Consider the following 14,571-nt stretch of genomic DNA (forward strand, 5'->3'; position numbering starts at 1 on the left):
GCTGATCTGATACTCTACACAGTTAGATTTCCACTTCAGTGTGAGCTAATACCACTAACATGTCGCATGATTCTTTTTGTTTTGGGGGAAGGAACACTTCAGATCTAGTCTCTAAGCAACTTTGAAGTGTATATACATTACTGCCCTTGCTGAGTATTTGATCCAGGACTTATTTATCAACAGCTGTACTTACATAGTATCTCCCTATTTCGCCCACCTTCCTTTTCCTGGTACACATCCTTCTACCCTCTGTTTTTATTTTATGAGTTCAGCTTGTTCAGAATCTACAAATAAGTGTTATCATATACTTGTCTTTATCTGACTTGGCATAATGCCCTCAAGGTCCATTCATGTTGTCACAAATGGAGAGCTAAATAATATTCCACTGTATATGTATAGATTTATGCGTGTGTGTGTGTATGTGTGTGTGTGTGTGTGTATTTACCTCAAACCTTCCTTTTCCATTCATCTACTGACAGACAAAGAGGTTGTTTCCATATCTTGGTTAGTATGAATAATGCTACAATAAACATGCAGTGAACACATTTCTTTGATTCTCTGTTTTCACTTCCTTTGGATAATTATCCAGGAGTGGGACTGCTGGATCATATGGTAGGTCTATTTATAATTTTTTGAGGAAGCTCCACATTTTTTTCTGTAATCGCTGAACCAATTTGAAGGAATGATTATTTAATCAATTAGTCAATCTCTTTAAAAAGAGATGAGTTTCCCACCAAAATGAATAGCCATCCCCAAAATGAATTCTTGTATAAATAAAATTTTTCACATGCCAAATTTACTTCAAAGACATAATAATAATAAAGACTTTAAAATTGTAATAAAATCACTGCATATAAAAAGACTAAAACTCGAAAATAAATCTGTCTAGTTCATTATACATAAACAAACCAAGGCACTAAAGGTTAAATAATGTTGCTCAGGGTCACTAGTTAATTGTCAGAAAAAAGTAATTGGGATCCTAAGTTTAACAGAGTAAGAAAATAAACATTGATATTTCTTCATTTTTATGAAAGAAAAAAAAAAGAAAATTATGAAATTGCTTTCTAATCCTTTAAGGTAACTTAAGCAAAAATGAATTTCTCAAAACTGTTTTTGGAGATGATACCAGCATTGCTCTTGAAGTGATCATCTCAGCAACATGGAAATGAGAAGTAGATAGAAAATGCCAAGCTGAGTCAAAGTTACCATCTCTTCCCTCAGGCAAACCCATGTAAGAGCATAATATAAACTGGCATAATCCTCTCCAATTGGGGTAAGTCAGGGTACAACAGGAAACAGCTGTGCGTGGGTTCACACACGTGTGCTGTGTGCTGTGAATGTGTGCATGTGTGTGTCTGGATATGAATATGTGCAGACTTGAAAGTGCCTGGGAACCAGCAATTTGGGGAGGGGAGGAAGGGTTAGTTACTACAAAGTATGTAGTACTTTTCACATGTCTACATAAGGAAAATATGTAGTGATGTTCTATTCCCATCAAAATGTGCTCAGGCATACAAATTAAACCCAAAGATTTAGTTCCCTAAAAATGAATCTAATCCTCTCTAAAACTGACTTTTATTTCTTCTACACATTTACATTGACCATTAGCCCAAATCACTACAATTTATTGTGACTTAATACAATACAAATTGTATTAAGTCAAAACACTACTGCAAAACTACTTTAGAAATATTTTAAATTCCATTTCATCTAAAGACTTCTCTCCAAAAAAACATGCATTAAAGTAACCACAGCCTTTTAATTAGTGTCTAGCTCACTTTAATAAACTGTGATAGCTATTTCTTCAGTAGATATCTACATTTTCATAATAGGCATGAAACTTTAAATACTTCCGATTAATGTTGCCAATACAGCCCATTTAGACTACAGTCACTAATTTCTAGACACTTTTTAGTTTCTCCCTAGTTAAGTCATTCAAGGAACAATACCAATTTTAGTCTCTGATTGAAAACAGTGTTGTTGAAAGATCATGGTTTGCACAGCATAGTAAACACAGTTTCTCTTTTAATCCATACAAGTTCCTATGAATTTTTTCAATAGTTATTCTAAGAGGTATAAGATTTATCTTATAAAATTACTGTTCACAAATGTAATCCATTTTTCCCACTTTTGACTACTTTTCATTCAGTTTTTTTGTTGTGGTTGTTAGTTATGTTTTTGACTCTTTGAAGCTCATTAATACCATAAAACCTTGAATAGGTATACTTCACAAGAAGGTTTCTACTTAATTTAATTTTCTATTTAATGGAGAATACCTAAAGAAATTGGCCTCCAACTAATAAAAATAAATGAAAAAAAAAAAAAAAAAGCATTAATGCAGAATACCTTTTTTTCCACTACCGCACCAGATCATTTTTTTAAAGCTACAAATACTCATTATTGCATTAGTAAGTTCAGAATATTGAAGATAATTTAATATTTCATTAAAATCCTCTATCTTTTGATGACTCATACTATTACTGTCAATATCAATTCTAATAACAGCCCTAAAATGTGAAAATAGGAAACTGAACTGAATACACATACGGATCATAGGAGTTTGTTTTTAAATAAATTCCTAATAACAGCTTGCTGTGTTGTCACTCTCTCTTCTAAAAAATGGAAAGTCAAGTGTTCCAACTTTTAGGTTTCTATTAAAATTTTACTATATATACAAATAAAATATGCAAATATTCGTCTTATTCAAAGCTTGGAATGTTTTTATTTATAGTAGCTTGATCAGCCTTATGCTAGCCCTATATGTTAGTTCACATTAGGTATTAACAGGTGAGGATCTGGGGATGTTGTGGGAAAAATATGAAAGTCAGCTGAATGGAAATCAAATCCATGAAGACAATCTACTATACTACTACACACATGCTATGGACAAACATTATAATCATTTTAAATAAAGCAACCGTGCAAACACTATTACTCACCAAATTGTATAAATAAGCCAATATGTGATTCTGCAATGCCACGGAAAATAACAAAAAGCAAAATGCATCTTAATACGAATATTTCTCTAGTGTTCCCTACTTTTTTTCTAATTTTGCTTAGTGAGTTAGAAAAGGAAACTAAAATAAACTGTAAATTATTCAAAAGTACTGTGTAGAGGTCTCTGAACAAATTTACCTAATATACAAACATGTCTTAAATCTCCATGAAATGTTAGAAATTTGATTCCTGCTGAAAGCCAAAGGATCTCTTCCAGGAACATCACTGCTTAAACTGACTGTAAATCTTCCAAACAACAGACTGCTCAATAAATTGCCTTACTTAGTCGCAGACTGACAGCAGAGACTTCCTAATTACATCACCCTCTGTACCCACTGTAACATCTCTCTAACAATAGCATGGAAAGCAGGAGTGTGATGTTCTCCCTCAAGACTAAGAATACAACATGCTTGCATTGTTTTTATTTTTGTTTTAATTAGTTCTTCATTTTTATTTTTTTGATTGAGCCCTGTTGCATGTGGGATCCTAGTTTCCGGACCAGGGATCAAACCTTCACACCTGCATTGGAAGCACAGGGTCTTAACCGCTGGACCACTAGGGGAAGTCCTGTACTGGGTTTTTTAATTCCACATTTCCAATTACTTTTGAAAGCCCAAATTATATCTTGGAAATCTTAAAGAGTCACAACAGATCTTTACAGGCATCTGAGTCATATTAATGACTTAGAAAATAAATGCAAAACTGTGTGATAAACTGTAAAAGGCATTGTAAATAAAAAGTAGCAACAGATTCTCTAATTCACCCTTCTTTCACAATTATTTTTTTTTTAAAAAGCTACCCAGAGAGGTTAAGTAAAGTTACTATGTGTAGCAAGTTAACAATCAAGGTGAATATTTTTACCTCAGCAAAACATTCTCCAAGAAATCTAATGATATTCCAATGGAACAGACAGAAAAACGTGGACTAGATGAAGAAGGGTGTAAGTCAGATCACTAAAGACTAGCTTTATCTTGAGGTTTTAAATCAGACTTGCCCTTTACAAAGATAACTAGCAACAGTTTGAAAAATGGATTGGAATGAGCCTTAAGACGGGAGATAACAAGACAAGGGAAAAAACTAATACAAGTCGCTCAATGAGAGAAAAGCGAATAAACTAGAATCTAAGCACTGAACATCGTAAGTTAATTTGAGATGCAGGCGTGGTAGGACTTAGTGATCAACAGGATGTGCAGAGTGAATTATAAGACAGAGTTGATTTCCAGCTTTCTAATTCAGACGTCTGGTTATTTAAAAATGCTACTCAGATGGCAAATTTGCATGGAGTGGGGAGTATGGAGGCTGGATTTGGTAGCTGTGAAGATAACTTTGGTTTAGGACATTTTGAATGTCCCAAGCTAAACATTCTGGATTGCTGTGGGACATCCAACACATATAGCCACTATGTGGAATTATATTAGGAAAACCATGTGTACTTTTAATTTGATAATAGTGAATTTTTATTTTATTGCTCCAGGAAGCAGAATCTAGCAAGGGGTAGATAGATAAGTTACTAAATGGCAGACATTTGGTCAAATACATCTGGGCAAGGGATGCAACCCTTTATGATAATCAATAGAACTCAAAACAATTCAAGAAATATCTTGAGTACATACTATATTCAGGTATTGTACAAAATTTAATGAATAAAAACCAAATAAATGTTATGCTCCAGGCATTTATGGTCAGACTGGGAAGACAAATTTACAAACAAAAGATTTCCACATGATTCAAAGGGCGCAGTCACAGCAGTGTGTATGAGAATGAGGTTGAGAAAGGAGACAAGAGAACATTAGATCAGGGAGATAAAGAGAAGGCTGAGAAGTAAGTAATCAAGAGAGGAAGAAAAAACTTCAAAAAACAGAGAACAGTCAACAATGTCAGACTGACAGAGGCCAATGTTAGAAGAGTTAATATGTCAGATAACAATTACACATCTTGACAGGTTAGGCTAGACCAAAGATTCCCAATCTGCTATCTCCCACAAGACCTCTAGGGTAACAATAAGGCTCTATAAACCATTCTGAATATTTCAGTATGCTTTTAAAAAAATTGTACCTTAACCTAAGATAGGGCTAACTTCTTCACCTCTGACTGGAATTATGTTGGCTTAGAGTGGTAACATCTTATATCATCTTATACCATCATCTTATATTTGTCTGAAGTCCTGATTAGCAGATATCTGATTGATAAAGAGGAGGAAATAAATGATTAATTGGTATTGTAAAATAGGGGCTTTGAAAAAAAGGAATAAATAAAAGTAACCCTTTGTACTTAAAAGTCTGAATTAAAGGGTTAAAATGTTGGGCCAGGGCTAATAAAGAGTACGCTTAACAGATACAAATAATTTCTTCTTTAAATCAAAACACTGGTTAGCTGGGCAAGCAACTGAAGTCACATGACCTGAAAGTAGTCCAGATAAAAGAGACTGTGATTCTGGTTGATTACAACTTCATCCTGAGCCAACATGAAGTTCCAAATGGCTATTCTAATTAGCTACACTAATAAGATTATGCACAAGGAGTGATGTAACAGTTTAAACAAAACATCTGGAATGGAATGGCACATTATCATATTTCAAACTTTAAAACATACAACTGCAAACCATCCAGAGGAAGAGTTAAATATTGTGTCTAGAAAAGAAACTGCTCAGGAGTTGTCTCAAAATGGTAGAAGTGAGGTCAGGTATACAGAGAATAGGGAATTTTGGGTTTATTGCTCCTGAAAGCAGACCTAGGGTGAGTGGATTGAAGGAAGTTACTAACAGCAGATTTTTGGTTAAAACAAGGACCTTATGAACTGTAAGAATTATAGTTCCACATCGGCATAAATGTTCATTGGCATACGGGCTCAATGAACTCATTATCATTGAATATTTTTATACAAAGTAAGGATGATTCATCTCCTGGTGTTCACACTATATTATAATTGCATGGTTAAAATTATCTGTCTCCCCCACTAGAATATGTACTCCTTGAGGGAAGAAATGTGATTTTATTCATCTTTGTGGCCCCACAGCACAGGATGCCAAGCACATCAACTGCTCTGTAAGTCTACAAAATTAACAGGTGACTGAAGTCACTGAATATTTTAAGAACCACTTCTTTGGGAAATGGGATGAGATGCTCCTGTGGGCCCCTAAAATTCTAAGATGTCCCTAGTATAAAGCCCTCATCCAGAGCTCATTCTACTTCATGACACAGCAGAGGTATGTAATACCTGCTTTAGTATGTGATAGACAGCACACCTTACCTGACATCTTCATTTGAAATGCTAGTATTAACGATAGTTTCCTTTGCCAAACTAGAAAAGACATAACTCCTGACAGTTATATTATGAAGCCGTCAACAAATTATTAAGTATGAAAATATTAACTGAGAGTCTCTCAAGCACAAAAGAATCTCTACAACAGGAAAATTTGAAAAATCTTGTTCTTTAAACATAAAAGCAGTAGTAGGCAAAGCCTCATGGCTCAGCTGGTAAAGAAGCCACGTGCGATGCAGGAGACCCCGGGTTGATTCCTGGGCAGGGAAGATCCAGTAGACAAGGGACAGGCTACCCACTCCAGTACTTTTAGGCTTCCCTTGTGGCTCAGCTGGTAAAGAATCTGCCTGCAATGCAGGAGACCTGGGTTCAATCCCTGGGTTGGGAAGATCCCCTGAAGAAGAGAAAGGCTCCCCACTCCAGTATTCTGGCCTGGAGAATTCCATGGACTGTACAGTGCATGCAGTTGCAAAGAGTTGGACACAACTGAGCAAACTTTACTTCACAGTAGGCAGAGCAAAATGCCTTCGCTGACATAAAAAAAGGAACTGATCACATTTAACAATGAGAGGGAGAAGGGAAGAATCAATGGAGAAAAGGGGGGGGGGTGGAAACTGGAAATTTTTAAAGAAATTTTAAGTTACAGGATTATACATGGATACTATCTTGCTAATTCTTCTACACCTTCTGTATAAGCCTTTTCGTCTTTACCAAGTCACAAGAAATTCTTCCACAAAATGGTTGGGGAAATAAAGTACAGAACATAAATCAGTATATTCTCTTTCTTGATTTTTAACCTCTAGTAAATAGTAAGACAAAGTTTCAAAGTACTGCTCTGGAAAACAAGAATATCAAAGATTATCGGGAGATCTTATTCCCAGTGCTCTCCATCACTTTACCTAAATGGTGAGCGCAAGTCTCCTCAGTGGTGTCTGCCTCTTTGATACCCTATGGACTGTGGTCCCTCAGGCCCCTCTGTCCATGGGATTTCCCAGGCAGGAATACTGGAGTGGGTTGCCATTTCCTTCTCCAGGGGATCTTCCCCACCCAGGGATCAAACCTGTGTCTCCTGTGCCTCCTGCATTGGCAGGCAGATTCTTTAACACTCAGCCATCGGTGAAGCCCCTGAGCTAAAGCAGATACTTGAAACTGTCTGAATAGGTAATCAATCTCCTAAAATAAGTAAAATAAACATAAACACACAGCTAGACCAACTTTGGAGCAGGCAAAGCTGTACGCCTCGGGGGCTGGCCACCAAGATGGGAAGCGCTTTCAAAAGTTGTAATTAGGAGAAACAAAAAATTTAGGCTAGGTCTGACATTGCTCTAGGTGCCTTACACATTTGTACAGATGAATACACATACACACAGGGAAATTTTACAAACCACTTTCATTGTTTGAAGTAAGGTAAGAGTGGGATAGGGCCTCAAACATGCTGCAGACTTGCACATAAATCCTAGACGTTATCATGTGAATTTTCACAATACTGTCCTTTAAAACAAAGCAAAATATAGACACTTCATGCCAGTTACATGTTTCTGTAAGAAGAGAAAACTACACTTTAGTGCCAGCTATCTACCTTATCGAGGAACTTTAATTAAGCTATTTTTTGAAAATATGAGTATGGATGGCACCGTAACACTTAATAGACTGACATATATGCAGGATTTTAAGAGTGTGCATTTCTTGTAAAGATGTCTTTGCATCTCTTTCCTAGAGAAAAACCAGTTTTGAGTGTTAGGAGAGAAAAATACTTGAGAAGGAAATTACCCTCACTCCAAATTCCCTGGTCCCCTACAACAACAGCACACAGAAGGGGAATGGACCGACAGCGCAGTCCAGCATCTGCTCCAGAGTAGGGGCTGAGAAGGGTCAGGACTGGGAACAGCAAACTGGCCTCCCAGTTTGGGAGGAAGGGGAATATCGCGGGAGGGCGGCTTGCTGGGGCGAGGTCAATGCAAGGAGGGGAACACCCTGCGCTCCCGGGCTCCTCCAGCCCGTCCCGCCGGGTCTGCATGGCCGCACCGGAGCCCCCCCCACCTCCCCGACTCGGCGCCGCCGGGAGCAAGCAGCGGCCCCGGCGGCGCCGTACCTGTCGGCAGGAGCCGCTCGACTCCTCGCGCCGGGCCGCGGGCCGAGGCCGACGGAACCGCCGAGACCAGGTATAGAGTCTGGAGGCGCCGCTCCGCCCACCAGCCTCCCGGGACGCGGTCCGGGACCCTCGAGCCTGCACAGCCGCTCGGGGCGCCATCGGCGCCGCGGCCTCCCCGGCACGCCCGAGCTCCAGCTACCTGGGCGCCCCCCCGCCCTCCGCCCCGACCGCGGACGGCCTCCACTTACCTTCAATCGCCATGATGCGCTCGCCCTGGGCCGCACCAAGTGCGCGGCCGGGGGCGGCGAGCGGGGCGCGCGGGCGGAGGACGCGCCGGGGCCGCCGGCGCGCGGGGCGGGGCGGGGCCGGGCCCGCAGGCGCGGGGCTGCGCGGCCGGGAGGGGCGAGGCGCGGGCGGGGCGGGGGAGGGCCCGGGCGCCGCGGGCGCGCCGAGGAAATGGACGCTTCCCGGGCCGCCCCGCCGCCGCCGCCGCCGCCGGCGGCACGTGACGCGCCCGCCGCCGCCCCGCCGCCCCCGCAGCGTCTAGCGCCGGGGTTCGGACCAGGAGCGGGGCGCGGAGGGCCCCCGGGAGTCCCGCACCCGAGACCAGCCCCGGCGCCGAGACGTCCGCTCCCCGCTGGCGGGCGGCAGCCGGAGTCGACCGAGGGGCGCGCGAGGGCCGCGGTCAGCACCACGGACAGGTCTCAGCTGTCCACCGACCTCCGGGATCCCCAGCCGCCCGGCGATGACTCCCTGAGATCTGGTCATCCGAAAGCCTGCTTGTTTGGGCTTTGCTTTGCCTGCGTCAGTCAAATACTCGCCTCAGATCTCCGCTGAGGGTGAGAGACAGCTAGCTGGCAGAGAAAGGGATCCTGAGGACAGCCGCTTCTGTCTCCGTCTCCCTGCCTCTTCCTCCCAGTCTCTCTCTCACACTCACACACAAACTCACACATTCACACACACACTCACACACCAACACACGCAGCGTGTTAGCGTGCACTTCGCCCCTTAGGTTCCTGATCAACCTGATCAGTTCTTGCCATCAACCCCAGCTTGGGTTTTCCCCTGGGAAGTATGCCTCGGCATTTGTCTGCACATTTGAGGTCACAACAAAAGTAGAGGTAAGACAGACGTTGTGACAAAGGGCCTGAAAAAGCAAGTCACGTGCAAGTTCTTTAAACCGGCAACCCAATGGGCATTATGAACACAGGTCAGTGTTGACCACAGAACAGCTGGTAGATTAATTTGGACCTGAGGTACTTGAACCACTCAACGTTCACCCAACTTTCAACTTCATTTGGTACTTGGAGGACCTGGACGAGGAAGAGCTTAAACGACATTGAAGCACAGAGAGTTGGTGATTCTCCTCACAGAAAAATGCTAACTCCTAGTGCAAAAGAGCTATACTGGGGACTGATAATAAAGAAAATTTCCACTTATGTAATTGAGATTGGACTGTAAATCTAGAGCAGAAATTGTCTTTCATTACATTTGTGTGATCTCTTCCTCAGTCACAGTTTATGTTCAGTAAACATTCATTTTTTACCATTTTGCTTAGTCCAGTGAATATTTATCAAACTAGCATTGTGCTAAAAGTTAGCTACAAGAAAGTCTTGTTACTGACAGATCAAACAAAATGCTCTTCTACCAGTAAATACTAAAATGTCTATATTTTAGGAAAGATTTGTGTGTGTGTGTGTTTACCATGGGTATCTGTGAGATTCAGATAAAATATGTATACTGCCCAAGTTATTTGCTCCAGGCAGCTTCCCTTAAAACAGTCTTGAATTCCAAGGTACTGGTTTGAACTAGAAACCACAGTTCTGGATTTGTGTTTTCTGGCTGGCTCTGAGTAATCCAATTGCTCAGTCTTTTTAAGAATTTCATATTGAAAGCCAGAAAAAAAAAAATCATTATTTCATTACCGCTACACAAGTTAATAATATATATGGAGCCAAGTTATGTGAGCTCCCATAACTCAGGTTAATATCACAGTTTCTCAGAAAAGTAATTTGTGTGTTGTGGTGAATGTGAGCTTCAAATGTGTCAAATCTGGGAATTTAGGCCAAGGCTACTCAACATTGATGACATTTCCCCTCGGATTAGAATGCATAATTCTCCTCACCAACATTGCCTTTTTCTTTTTTGCTTAAATGCTCTACAAATACGAGTTGGGACATCTCTGTCGTTACTGCTGGACAATATCGTATGACTGAACTTTCCAGTGTCTCATGTGGCTTCTTTTCTGTGTCATTTTATTCATTTATGTTTGGCTGCACTGGGTCCGCACTGCCGTGCAGACTTTTCTCTAGTTGCGGTGAGCGGGGCCCACTCCCTAGGTGCAGCGCATGGGCTTCTCTTGCCGCGCATGGGCTCCAGGCTGTGTGAGCTTCAGCGGTTGTGCCTCATGTGCCTACTAGGTGCAGCTCCCCGGCTCCAGAGCACAGGCTCAATCGTTGTGAAGCATGAGCTTAGTTGCTCGGCAGCATGTGGGATCTTCCCCAGACTGTGGATCAAACCCATGTCTCTTGCATTGGCAGGCAGATTCCTTACCACTGAGCCACCAGGGAAGCCCTCATAAGGTGTCAGAGTTTGCTTAGCAGCCACTTGGAATTGAGATTTAACTTCTCAGATAACTCCTACAGTATGCCACAGTTTGATACATTTAATTTGGGGAATGTCAATTATTTATAACTTAAATATTTCCAATTTTATCCATCACACATCTTACCCAATGACAAGACATTTTTCTAATTTTGACCATATGCTTCTAAGTAGTCTTTAGTGTATACACCTTTACATTGTAGGGGATGTTTTAAAAATGCTCCTTTTAAATTCTTCATTCTTCCTTATTAATGAATTATTTGAAGAATAGTTTCCAAACATGTAGTGCAAGCAATTACCCAATTTCCCTATCATGTGTTGTAGAGAGAAAGTTGGGGCTGAGATGGGAAAAGTAACTCCTTTTCTTTTGACTAGGAAATGGAAATATGTTTTTGGTATTTTAAGCTTCCACTCAATATTTCATGCACATGATTTAAGATGATAGTTTGACTTATGCGAGGCCACAATGCTTAATTATCCAGTGGTATGGCTGAAACATCAGTAGATGAAAGCGTGAAGGTGAATCGTGTAGAAAGAACACCTCATAGAGGAAATGAAAGGTAATTGTACCTATGTTAGTTAAGGCGTTTTCATGTCCCAACAAAACAATCTACCACTATTAATGAAAATACTATCTTGATGAAGAGTATGTTCCAAGTTACAAAAGTTCCCACTGTACTTCTAAGAACCAAATGATTTTTCAAGTTGGAAACTTCCTTTATTTAATTTAAGCTATCCAACTGAAAAAAATCAAAGCTATTAAAAGAATGGAAAAAAATATACCTAGTAATATATTTTATACTAGTATATATAATTAAATAGATGCTTAATTCTAGTATTATGTATTACCTATATAAAAATGGAGTCTTAACAAATACCTATACCAAAATTATATTTTGGAAAATTTAATGTGTTAATTATATTGTCCAGGAATTTTGAGTGTTTGAGTAAGAGAGATACTTTTGAACTTTAAGTTTTATTAGCAGTTGCAATTATCTGAGAAGATGTAGCTGGATATAAGGATCTAATGAAAATCTAGTTAAAACCATTAATATTGCATTTCTTTCATGAATCATAATGTTGTGGAAACAACTATAATATTAGTTATTTACCCTGACAACTTTTCCAGTGAGAGCAACTCAACTTGAAGTAGCTTAAGTAAAATAGAAAGTTAATTCCAAAGATATAAGCATAGAAATAAAGTTGGGCCTCAGCTTCAGCAATCTTGGGAACCTAAATGCTAACAGTATATTTTCTGCTTCTTATCTCTAACTGTTCTACATGCTCATTTTTTGCTTGCTCACCACAGGCTAACTTTTTCCCAATGATGGAAAACATAACCCCCGAGAAATCCCAGGCTTTATAGATTCTGCCAAATTTCTAGGTCCCAACTCCATAAATCCCAAAAAAGGTAGTGTGTCACTAACTCTACTTAAATAAGGTAAACTATCCCAGTTGGCTTGAAATTCAACATTAAACAGCTAAGATCATGGCATCCAGTCCCATCACTTCATGGCAAATAGAAGGGGAAAGTGGAAGGAGTGGCAGATTTTCTTTTGGGGGACCCAAAATCACTGCAGATGGTGACTGTAGCCGTAAAATCAAATGATGCTTGCTCCTTGAAAGAAAAGCTATGACCAACCTAGACAGCCTATTGAAAAGCAGAGACTTACTTTGCCAACAAAGATCCATATAGTCAAAGCTATGGTTTGTCCAGTAGTCATGTATGGATGTGAGAGTTGGACCATAAAGAAAGCTGGGCGCCAAAGAATTGTTGCTTTTGAACTGTGGTGTTGGAGAAGGGACTCTTGAGAGTCCCTTGGACTGCAAGGAGATCCAGCCAGTCAATCCTGAAGGAAACCAGTCCTGAATATTCATTGGAAGGACTGATGCTGAAGCTGAAACTCCAATACTTTGGCCACCTGATGTGAAGAACTGACTCATTGGAAAAGAACCTGATGCTGGGAAAGATTGAAAGCAGGAGGATAAGGGGACGGCAGAGGATGAGATGGTTGGATGGCATCACCGACTTGATGGACGTGAGTTTGAACAAGCCCTGGGAGTTGGTGATGGACAGGGAGGCCTGGCATGCTGCAGTCCATGGGGATGCAAAGAGTCGGACACAACTGAGCGACTGAACTGAACTGAACTTGGGACCTATAAGAGTGAACAGGAGAGAGGGGAAAATGATTCCCAGAAAGGGATTCTTGGACAGAGAAAGATTGAGTGATGTCTGCAAGGGTACTCTACTTCAGTACATTTCCCTGGGGTTCTCTTAAATCAAAGCTGTTCAAAAGAATTGTCTGTGATAATGAAAACTGTACATTTGTGCTGTCTAATGCAGGAGACACCAGCCATAGGTGGTTGGGTGTCTACTGTATCAGACAGTACAGCCTTAAAGCTACAGAAATGACATGGTGTGGTTCAGGGGGCACTTCCAGGGAAGACTGCATAATGGGTACTTGGTGGGATAAACTGTAATGTCTGTAATGAGAAGAGAATGGTAATAACTTTCCATGTATTGATACTCTACCTGATGGACTTGTACAATGAGAAGTGTATCTGTCGTGCTGTGTAGAGGTGATTAAAGATGAAAATGGAAAGGAAAAATGAAAGTAAACATAAACCAGAACAGTTTTTTTTCACTTCGATTTCCTCCACCAATTATTTTCCTTAAGACTTGTCACTTACTCCACTATAGGGAGCAAAGTGATAGCTAAGAGAAAAAAGTAAATGTGAAGCATTCTAAAATTGTTTCTGCTCAGTTAGATCAAATGGTAGTTTTCCTTCTTATCCCTCTAAAGCTTTAGAGCTATCACAAGCTCTACCAAAGAAAAGAGAAAAGAGATCTAAAAGCACTGACACTAATTTACTGCTCCACACTTACTTTCCATTACATTTTCTAAGACTTTCATGCAGACTAAAGAGCCACCTACATGCGTCTTCTCTTTTGTCTCCAAATGTGATGTTCTCCTGTATAAAATCTGTTATAATATCTCATTGATCAGTGAAGTTATTGCTGTTGGCTAAACGTATGGAGCAGTACACTGTGGTTTACTGACACCATTACAACACAGCAGGATACTGGTCTGTCAGTGTGGAGGAGGGAACACAACTGCAAGAAATACAGAGCAATTTCACACAAAAATGTTCAACAAGGACATGCTCAGTGGGATACAAACTCAATGAACTCCAAGTTTTTTATTCACAACAAAGAAGTATATTACTTTATTCTACGTAGGAGTACTTGAATATATTTAAATTTTTTTCACAGCTGGATGCTCCCATGATAATGACAAGGGACAGTTATATAACAGTTTTCACTCACAGGTCAAAAAATACGCTATAGACTTTTTTGATGACATAAATATGACATACCCCGGTAAATGCAGCCACCTACCATGTAGAAAGCAGAAGGCAATGTGTAGCAGGTCTTAAGAACACACATATGTAGGAAGGAAATTGAATTCTATGCAGACTGAAATAATTAATAATCTGAGTTAGATGAGAAAATCTGCTGTCGCAAAAGTCATTCAAGTCTCCTTAGTTTATGGAACTATAAATGTGTGGGCCTGACTTGGAGAGGGTCACTAAGAGCTTTTTTTTTTTTTTTTTTT

This window comes from Dama dama, chromosome 14, assembly GCF_033118175.1.
Source record: "Dama dama isolate Ldn47 chromosome 14, ASM3311817v1, whole genome shotgun sequence".
Lineage (NCBI taxonomy): Eukaryota > Metazoa > Chordata > Mammalia > Artiodactyla > Cervidae > Dama > Dama dama.